Raw genomic sequence first — 9,528 nt, 5'->3', positions numbered from 1 at the left:
ATTGTGTTCATGCTTGCATGACCTAACTTACGGTGCCATAACCAACTAGCATCATTATCCTTAGTTTCATTAACAACTAAACATGGGTTATGTTTGGCAAGATCCTCAAGGTCTACTACATACACATTCCCACGTCTTATTCCTTTAAAAACTAAACTATTGTCATTTGAGTTGGTTATGATGCATAGGGATGGTTTGAACAAAACATCAAAACCTCTATCACACAATTGACTAATGCTAAGTAGATTATGCTTAAAACCATCAACATATCGAACATTATCAATAAAAGTTGAAGGGATAATTTGTACTTTACCTATACCAATGATGTGACCTTGGTTATTGTCTCCAAAAGTCACAGCACCTCCCTTCTTAGCTTCAAGGGTGAAGAATTGATCCTTGTCACCCGTCATGTGTCTTGAGCAGCCACTATCCAAGTACCAACAATTTTTGTCGACCTTGGCTGCAAGACACTCCTACACAAGCAAATCATACAATTTTAGGTACCCAAGTTTTCTTGGGTCCTTCATGGTTAGTAATGTTGGTTCCTTTTGGAACCCAAATCCTTTTAATTTTTCTTTTAGTTTTTTCTTTTCTATAATCACACACATTTGCTTTATGTCCTAATGTTCCACAGCAAAAACATGTTATTTTCTTAGTTTTACTTTTCCCTGCTTTAACAAAGAAATTACTAAGGAGTTTTTGCTTATTTTTAGGTTTATACCCTAAACCAGCTCTATTGAATACAGCTCGTTGACTATTAAGTATCATCTCTAATTTTTCTGAACTATATGTAAATTTTTTTACAAAAGGCTTGTACTTTTCAAGTTCTAGTGTCAATTTTTGTTTTTCTGTTTTTAGATCATTTAGGTCTTTTATGAGACTCTCTTTTAAGATATGTTTATTATTTTTAAGTTCTAATATTTCTTTGTTCAGCCTTTCGTTATCTTTAGTTAAGGTATTAGTCTTTTCAATTAAGATTTGGTTGCTTGTCTTAAGTTCTGAATTTTTTTTAATAAAAACATCTTTATCCTTAACTAATGTATCATACTTACGGATGTGAGTTAGGTTGGTTAGTTTTAATTCTTTGTTTTTAAGGTTTATTGTCTTATATTCGTCCATTAATTCATTGAAGGCATCATATAATTCATCGAAAGTAAAATCTAAATGTGTTCCGGATGTTACCTCATTGTCATTAGCCATAAAATACAGATTAGCCTTTTCTACTTGTTTCTCATCCGATGATGATGATGATGATGTGTCGGAGTCCGATAGGATGGAGACAAGGACTTTCTTTTTCTTGTACTTGCTCCCCTTCTTCAGCAAAGGACATTCAGCTCTGAAGTGCCCCGGCTTCTTACACTCATAACATCCAATCCCCTCATTTTCTCTTTTCTTACCTTTATCCTTGTGGTAGAAATTTGAGGGGCCTCTCCTTTGATGAGAGGACTTCTTTCGGTTGATGAATCTGCGGAATTTTCTTACAAGGAGAGCCTCATCATCATCTCCCTCATTATCTTCCTCTTCACTGCTACTGCTGCAAGACAAATCTTTGTTAGTAGACACAGATTTTAATGCTATTACCTTTTTCTTGTGAGAGGACTCTTCTTCATTATGTTGTTTCATGGTTAGCTCATGCGTCATGAGAGATCCAAGTAGCTCCTCGAGTGGCAGCTTGTTTAAATCCTTAGCCTCTTGGATTGCCGTCACCTTGGCTTTCCATGACCTTGGTAAACACCGAAGAATCTTCCTGACAAGCTCACTGTTAGTATAATTTTTCTCAAGGCTTTTTAGGCCATTGACAATATCAGTAAATCTAGTGAACATGCAGGTGATTGTTTCATTAGAGTCCATTTTAAATAATTCATACTGATATACTAATATATTTATTTTGGATTCTTTTACTTGATTTGTGCCCTCGTGGGTCACTTCAAGTCTATCCCAAATCTCTTTTGCAGAATTGCAAGTAGAGACTCTATTGAATTTATTTCTATCTAATGCACAGTAAAGCACATTCATTGCTTTGGCATTGAGTTGTGCCTTCCTAATGTCATTGTCATCCCAATCCTTTTCTATTTTGGGTACAGTGACACCCTCTACATAAATGGATGGGATGTGTGGTCCATTTAGTATAATGGTCCACATCTCATAGTCTTGGGCTTGGATAAATATTCTCATCCTAGCCTTCCAATATGAGTAGTCGGATCCATTAAAGAATGGGGGTCTTTGGGTGGACTGGCCCTCAATGTAGGAAGATCCAAATGGGGTTGTCATTTTGATCTTTTACTCTTTGGGTAAAAGAGTTCCGGCTCTGATACCACTTGTTGCCCAGATAGACAACCCAAGAGGGGGGGGGTGAATTGGGTTTTAAAATAATTATTACAATTAAATGTTTTTATGAAATACTAATTAACACCTTTTGCAAGTTGATTAATTAGATGCTATGTGCTGTGAATGAAATGAAGATAAGGAACAACAGAGCAATCATAAACACAAGGAATTTATAGTGGTTCGGAGCTAACTCTTGCTCCTACGTCCACTCCCCAAGCCTCACTTGGGAATTCACTATAACCCCTCGGATTACCGCCGGTTGTTTTACAAGCTCACAACCCAACTTGTTGTTTTACGAGGTTACAACGAACTCGGTCGGTTTTTCCTGGCTCACCGACTAGAACCACCCGATTGTTTTTCCGGGATCACAATCGAACCCTTACACGTTGGTTTCAACCTAGGCTCACCAACAAACCTTAACACCCTTGATTCAATCCTCTGATTGAATCAAGTAAAGGACAAATGGATAGAAGGAACAAAGAGAAAAATACAGCTTCTAAGAAAGCAGATATTCAGCAATATAAACAATAGAGAAGTTAAGAGCCCTCAAACTAGTTTATGACGATGTAGGGGAGGGCTTCTCGAACTCTGGGTCTCCTCTTGAATGTCTTGAAGATTTGAAGGCAGAAGGAGACTTCTTTAATGATGGGAAGAGTTGGTTGAATGGAGTTAATGGCCCTCTTCCTTCTTTTCCGTTGAAATCAGTTTGCATATGAAGATTTTTTGTTTTCTTAGAGTGGAATGTCACTTTTCTGCCTTGCTACAGTCCTCTGTGGCTATTTATGCCATTCTCCATGGAAACTAGCCGTTAGACACAATTTTCTAGCCGTTCTGCACATTCTGCACATCCTGACAATGTTTTCGTTGGGATTGGAGTCGACTCGCGCGATCTGGAGTCGACTCGGCTGCAGCAGGAGTTGACTCATGCTTTTCTGGAGTCGGCTCGGCAACTGTTCCGGATTTGAATTAAAGTGGTCTTCTCGACTGGGAGTCGACTCGACTTAACCCGGAGTCGACTCCCCAAAATCTGGAGCTAACCTGACACTTTTGGAGTCGACTCATTCCAAGGAATCCATAGAGGTATTCTTCAACTTCGCTCACTCGAGTCGACTCGGAAATTCTGGGAGTCGACTCGGCGCTCAGAGTCCGAACTCCCGATCTTCTGTCTTTTGGCTCGTGTAGTCTTGGAGTCGACTCGGACTGTTTCGGAGTCGACTCGGCTCTCAGTATCCGAAAAACAGTCTTCTGTCTTTTTGGGGTAGCGCTGCCTTGGAGTCGACTCGAACTATCTTGGAGTCGACTCGCGTCTCAGAGACAAAAATACTGTCTTCTGTCTTTTTAGGGTCGCGCTGTCTCGGAGTCGACTCGGGCTTTGCGGGAGTCGACTCGGCTCTCAGTGTCCGAAAGTTGCTCTCTGACTTTTGCCTTGTATAACACTGAGAGTCGACTCTCGCTTCTTTTGGAGTCGACCTGCCAACCATCGGAGTCGACTCGCGTTCCTCAGGAGTCGGCTCGGCTCTCAGGGTCCAAAATAACTTCTCTGTCTTTCTGTCTGTAACTCCCTGGAGTCGACTCATACTACTCCGGAGTCGACTTGGCAAGCATCGGAGTCAACTCGCGTCTTCAGGAGTCGACTCGCTGACAGGTTTTGAGTTGGGTCTTTCTGTTCGTCTGCCTGTTCTCAGTCGGAGTCGACTCATAATGTTCCGGAGTCGACTCGAGCCTGTGCCAGTGCTTCTGATACGCTTGGAGTCGACTCGTAAAATTCCGGAGTCGACTCGAGTCTCAGACTTTGGTTCAAATTGACTTCTTAACTTATCCAAAATGTCTTGAACCAAATCTAGAGGCACTTAACCATAAATTTACAAGATTTTCACTGAAACACTAGATTGAATTCATTAGTAAACATAAGATATACTCAAATGCTTTGAGCTCATCAAAATCAAATAGGGTAATAATCAATCACTTCACACAGGTTATTTCAACCAGGAATGGTGGTTACCAACGTTACCTTGTTCGGTGGAAAGGTCGACCAAAGTCTGACGTGACGTGGATTTTTAGAGCCCAGTTGCACCGCCTTGACCCCAATCTTCTGGAGCAGTACGATAGCCAGCCAGACCTGTACTCGATGGGGTCGAGTTTTTCTCACCCGAGAGGAGTTGATGGGGACATCAGAGCTCTTCGTCCAGATGATCCTGATCCCTCGGATTGAGTCAGACCCAGATTGGGTCCATTTGAGCCCGAGTCATTTTCTTCTATTGCATTATTTATTTTTGTTTTAGTCAAGTCAATTTGGTTCGTTATTTGGTTATTAGACTGGTCAATTGGGTTTATGTAATTGGGTCAATATGTAAGGTCCATATAAAGACCACCCCTCTCATGTATGAGGAACTGATGATTGAATGAAAAAACCCTAGCCTCCTCCCTGTTCTTCTTTCTTCTTCCTCCTCCCCTTCTTTTCTTCCTGCGTCTCTATAACCTCTTCTTCCTTCTCCCTCCCTTGTTCTTCCTCCTCCTCTTCCCCGGCACTTATGCGACATCAGCTTTGGTATCAGAGCTTCAGCTTTGCCCCTGCTGCCAAAGCCACGATCCAGATTCTTTTCCTTCCCTTGATTCTCACTCAAATGAAAGGGGTTCCTCTCTCTCGGTTTCACCAGTGAACGGAAAAAAAAAGAAACCTCTACGGCGGGAACCTCCACCGCTGGTCACACCCGCGACCACCATCACTCCCGCTCGCCGCCGCAGGCCACCTGCGGTCACCACCTCGAAGTAAGGTCAGGTCCCCATCCTCCCTCTCAATTGTCACTGTTGCCCAAAAAGACAACCCAAGAAGGAGGGTGAATTGGGTTTTAAGTAATTATTGCAAATAAAAACTTAATGAGTAACTAATTAAACCTTATTGCAAGTGGATTAATTAGTTTACTATATGCAGTGAATGAAGGGAATGGAAGAGACAATGAAACAATCACAAACACAAGAGATTTTATAGTGGTTCGGAGCTAACCCTTGCTCCTACGTCCACTCCCCAAGCTTCACTTGGGAGTTCACTATAATCCCACGGATTACAGCCGGTTATTTTACAAGTTCACAACCCAACTTGTTGTTTTCACAAGATCACAACGAACTCAGTCGGTTTTTACAAGCTCACCGACTAGAACCACCCGATTGTTTTTTCGGGATCACAATCGAATCCTTACACCGTTGGTTTTAACTTTGGCTCACCAACAAACCTCAACAACCTTGATTCAATCTCCTGATTGAATCAAGTAACAAGAAAACAGTTTTTTAAAGAGTACAGGGAAAGCTTCTTAAAAAGCAAATATGAACAATATAAATAATGTAGAGTTAGAAGCCCTCAAACAGATTTTGAAAGAGGAAGTAGGGGCTTCTCGAACTCTGAGTCTCCTCTTTGAATGTACTGAAGATCTGATGTCAGAGGAGAGCCTTGAATGCGAAGGAAACCTTTGTTGGATAAAGTTCAATGCGCTTTTTCCTTCTTTCTCTTGTATTTACTCTTGAGAGCCTTTGGTAGGTGGAAATCCCTTTTTGTTTGAATGGAATAGCTCTCTTGGTGTCTATTACTGTTCACTCTAGCTATTTAAGCAGTCCACTTTCAAAACTAGCCGTTAGGTACCTTTTTATGGCTGTTCTGCACAATCTGCAACTTCTGACAGTGTATCCGTTGGGATCGGAGTCGACTCGCTCGATCTGGAGTCGACTCGGCTATTGCTGGAGTCGACTCACGCTTTACTGGAGATGACTCGCCTCACTGTTCAGAATTTGAATTAAAGTGTTTTTCCGTTCTGGAGTCGACTCGCCAATGTCTGGAGATGACTTGGCCCTCTGGAGACGACTCGTTCTCAGGGTTCCAGAGATCTGTTTTTCTGTATTTCTTTCTCGAGTCGACTCGGCTCATCTTGGAGTCAACTCGGCTCTCAGAGTCCGAAAACTATTTTTCTGTATTTTGGTTTGAACTGCCTCAGAGTCGACTCGCACTTTGTTGGAGTCGACTCGGCTCTCAGAATCCGAAAACTGATTCTCTGTGTTTTGGTTTGAACTGCCTCGGAGTCGACTCACACCTTGTTAGAGTCGACTCGGCTCTTAGAGTCCGAAGTTAGTTCTCTGCCTTCTAGTCTTGCTTTCCTCTGAGAGTCGACTCGTACTTAACTAGGAGTCGACTTGCCAACCTTCGGAGTCGACTCGTAACCTTCTGGAGTCGACTCGGTTGCAGGGTCTGAAATATATTGTTCTGTCTTTCTTCTGTTACCCTTTGGAGTCGACTCGGAAACGTCGGGAGTCGACTCAGAAACCATCGGAGTCAACTCGAACCCTTCTAGAGTCGACTCGCTGACAGGGTCTGAAAATCAACTTTCTGTCTTTCTGTCAGTTCCCAGTCGGAGTCAACTCGTAGTGTACCGGAGTCGACTCGAGCATGTGCCAGAACTTCTGAAACACTTGGAGTCGACTCGTAATCTTTCGGAGTCGACTCGAGCTTCAGACTTTGGTTCAAACTGAGTTCCAAACTTAGCCAAAATGTATTGAACCAAAGCTAGAGACACTTAAGCATAAATTCACAAATATTTAGCTGAAACACTAGATTGAATTCATTAGTATAACATCAGATATACTCAATTGCTTTGAGCTCATCAAAATCAAATAGGGTTATAATCAAGCACTCCACAATCTTTCCCTTTTTGATGATGACAAAACATTGAGTATTTGTAAAGTGAATTGCTCAACCAAAAAGAGATTTATAATAAAGTTTTGAAATGAATTCAAGTGTCTAGTCATTTAATTTATCCAAAATTGAAAGGTGTGAAACATTAAATCCTGAAGTTAAAGCTCCCCCTTTCATTTGGAATTATATAAGCCTTCATGTCATGCAATCAATTGTTTGGCTTATATGTGTTTAATGAATTTGCTTTCTTAAGATTTCAGATTCTCCCCCTCAACATATGCATTCAATTTTGTTTAGATTCTCTGAATTTTCTTTTAATATCTTGAAGCTTTTGAGCTTAAATTTTTGATTTTAGAGGAAAATCTGACAATTTGTTCTTGAGTATGATTCAACTAATCTCCGAATATCCCTTGAATAGATTCTGGAGATTACTCCTTTAGGAGCCCCAACAGAGAGATAATGAGCCTCAAGGTATCGAATCCACTTAGAACAAATTACTTTGTGCTTTAAGAATTTTCTTTTTATTGATTCCCTTTACATTTCAATTCAATATATTTTCTCCCCCTTTTTGTCATCATAGCAAAAAGGCAGAAAGCACAGAAAAGTACAAGAACTCAAGAATGCACAATTTTGAAAGAAAATTTCTACTCATTGTATTAAATTCAAATTTGAGTACAAGTGTGATTACATATCAAAAGAGTCCTCAAGGAACTGTACATCATAAAAAATAGATAAAAATATGCTAATTTTTCTTTGTAGTGGAGGATGTGGCTCCCGTTTTCAGTCTACTCATTTGCATGACTAAGTTTATCCTCTCAGAGACGTTCCCTAGCTGCTTGATGATCTTCGAGGTGGCACTAGTCTGTATTGTGGTGAGCTGGGTCACACTTTCTTGGAGGGTGTCAAGCTTGGAGATCAAGGCATTTGCTAGTCTCTCTGCTTCCTGAGTCTGGCTACCTAGCTCAATTCTGATGCTGTCTCGCATCCTCCTTGTGTCATCCTTTACATCGCTAATGTTCCAGAATTGAGCTTGAACTAGGCTCCTTATGTTGTAGATTTCCTCCTTCAGGTGTGCAATCGTCTCGGTCACGGCTGCCAAGGAGGGGACTATCAAGGTGGAGGGAGCAGTCTGAGAACCTCGTAGCTCTCTCAGAAGATCATCCCCCAGCTCCCTCACTATCTCCTGCCTCAACTCTCGGAGCTGCTCAGAAGATATCCTAACCTCCAGGGGCTGCTGCTGAGTAGGTGGGGCAGTGGAGGTGGAGGGCTCAGTATGAGTAGGACCAGAGGTAGAAGGATAGGTGGGAAGATCTGTATAGTGCTCCTGGTCATGGTCAGGGCTAGGGGAGTGGTGAGTGGTAGGGTCAGATGGTGTGGAAGTGGATGGTCTCCGTACCCAGACTCCCTCAACTCTATGAAAGCCCATACGATGGAGAGTCCCCTCACCCATGCGATCTGTGTGATGCAGTGAACGAGAGGGTTCCCCCTCAGAAATAGGGACCTCTAACTTTCTAAAAATGAGAGTGAATAGCATATCGTAAGGGAGACTCAACCTAGGCTTATCTAGGGGATCACAAATATATTTGTAGATGAGTTTAGGGAAGTTGATAGGAGTGTCTGGAGTATGTGGAACATCAAGGCTAGGTCCCTCTCAGAGATAAAGTCGAATCGGCCAGATTTTGGAAAGAGAGTCCTAGAAATGATACTGAGGAGGAGCCGCATTTCAGCTAAAAGCTGATTTGCAAACACTTCCTCTATAGGGGTCTGAGGGGGTCTCTCTAATACTGTCGTAAGGGCCTCAGTCCTATCATGGGGGTGAATGGGAACGATCCCTTCTCGGGAGAGATGGAGGACTCGAGCAATGAAGTCCTCCGAGAGGAATACAGGGACACCCGCTACGGTTCCCTGGATACCACCACTACCTCGGGCTACAGTCCCATAGAATTTTCTAACTAACCCCGGGTAAGTAGGGAGCTCTAATGAACAGAATAACTCTAACCCTTGAGCCCTGAGACGATGCCCTAGGGTGAACCCTTCCCAGGAGAGGAAGTCAAAGTCGACTTCCTCCCGGTGGAGACTGCCCTCCCGGCGCACGGACGCGAGGGAACCGGCCTAGGCGGGGAAGGAACCGGAGGTGGTGGCCTCGCGGGTTCGTTCCGAGCCTTTGACCGTCGCTCGGCGCCGCTCGCGGCGAGGCATCTCTTCCGGCTTGGGACAACGACTTTTCTAGGCATTTTTGACCTAAACACGGGGGAAGGACAAGAAAAATGGAAGAAAACTCGATGGAGATGACCTAAAATGGGTCGGAGACGGCTCTAGGGCTTTTGAACAGTGGCGGCTGAAAATAGAAGTAAAGAGAAAAATATTTCGCTTAGGGTTAAAAGTCGGATTCCTGACCTCGAGTCGACTCCGGTAAGTCGCGAGTCGACTCGACCTCGAGTCGACTCTCCAACATGCGCGAGTTGACTCGCCTACGAGCCGACTCTAAAATCTATTAGAGTCGACTCGAACTCTGGCACATA

Source organism: Phoenix dactylifera, chromosome 15, assembly GCF_051530095.1.
Source record: "Phoenix dactylifera cultivar Ajwa chromosome 15, Ajwa_hap1_PhDact_Kaust_v1.1, whole genome shotgun sequence".
NCBI lineage: Eukaryota > Viridiplantae > Streptophyta > Magnoliopsida > Arecales > Arecaceae > Phoenix > Phoenix dactylifera.
Note: the sequence above shows the minus strand (reverse complement) of the source record.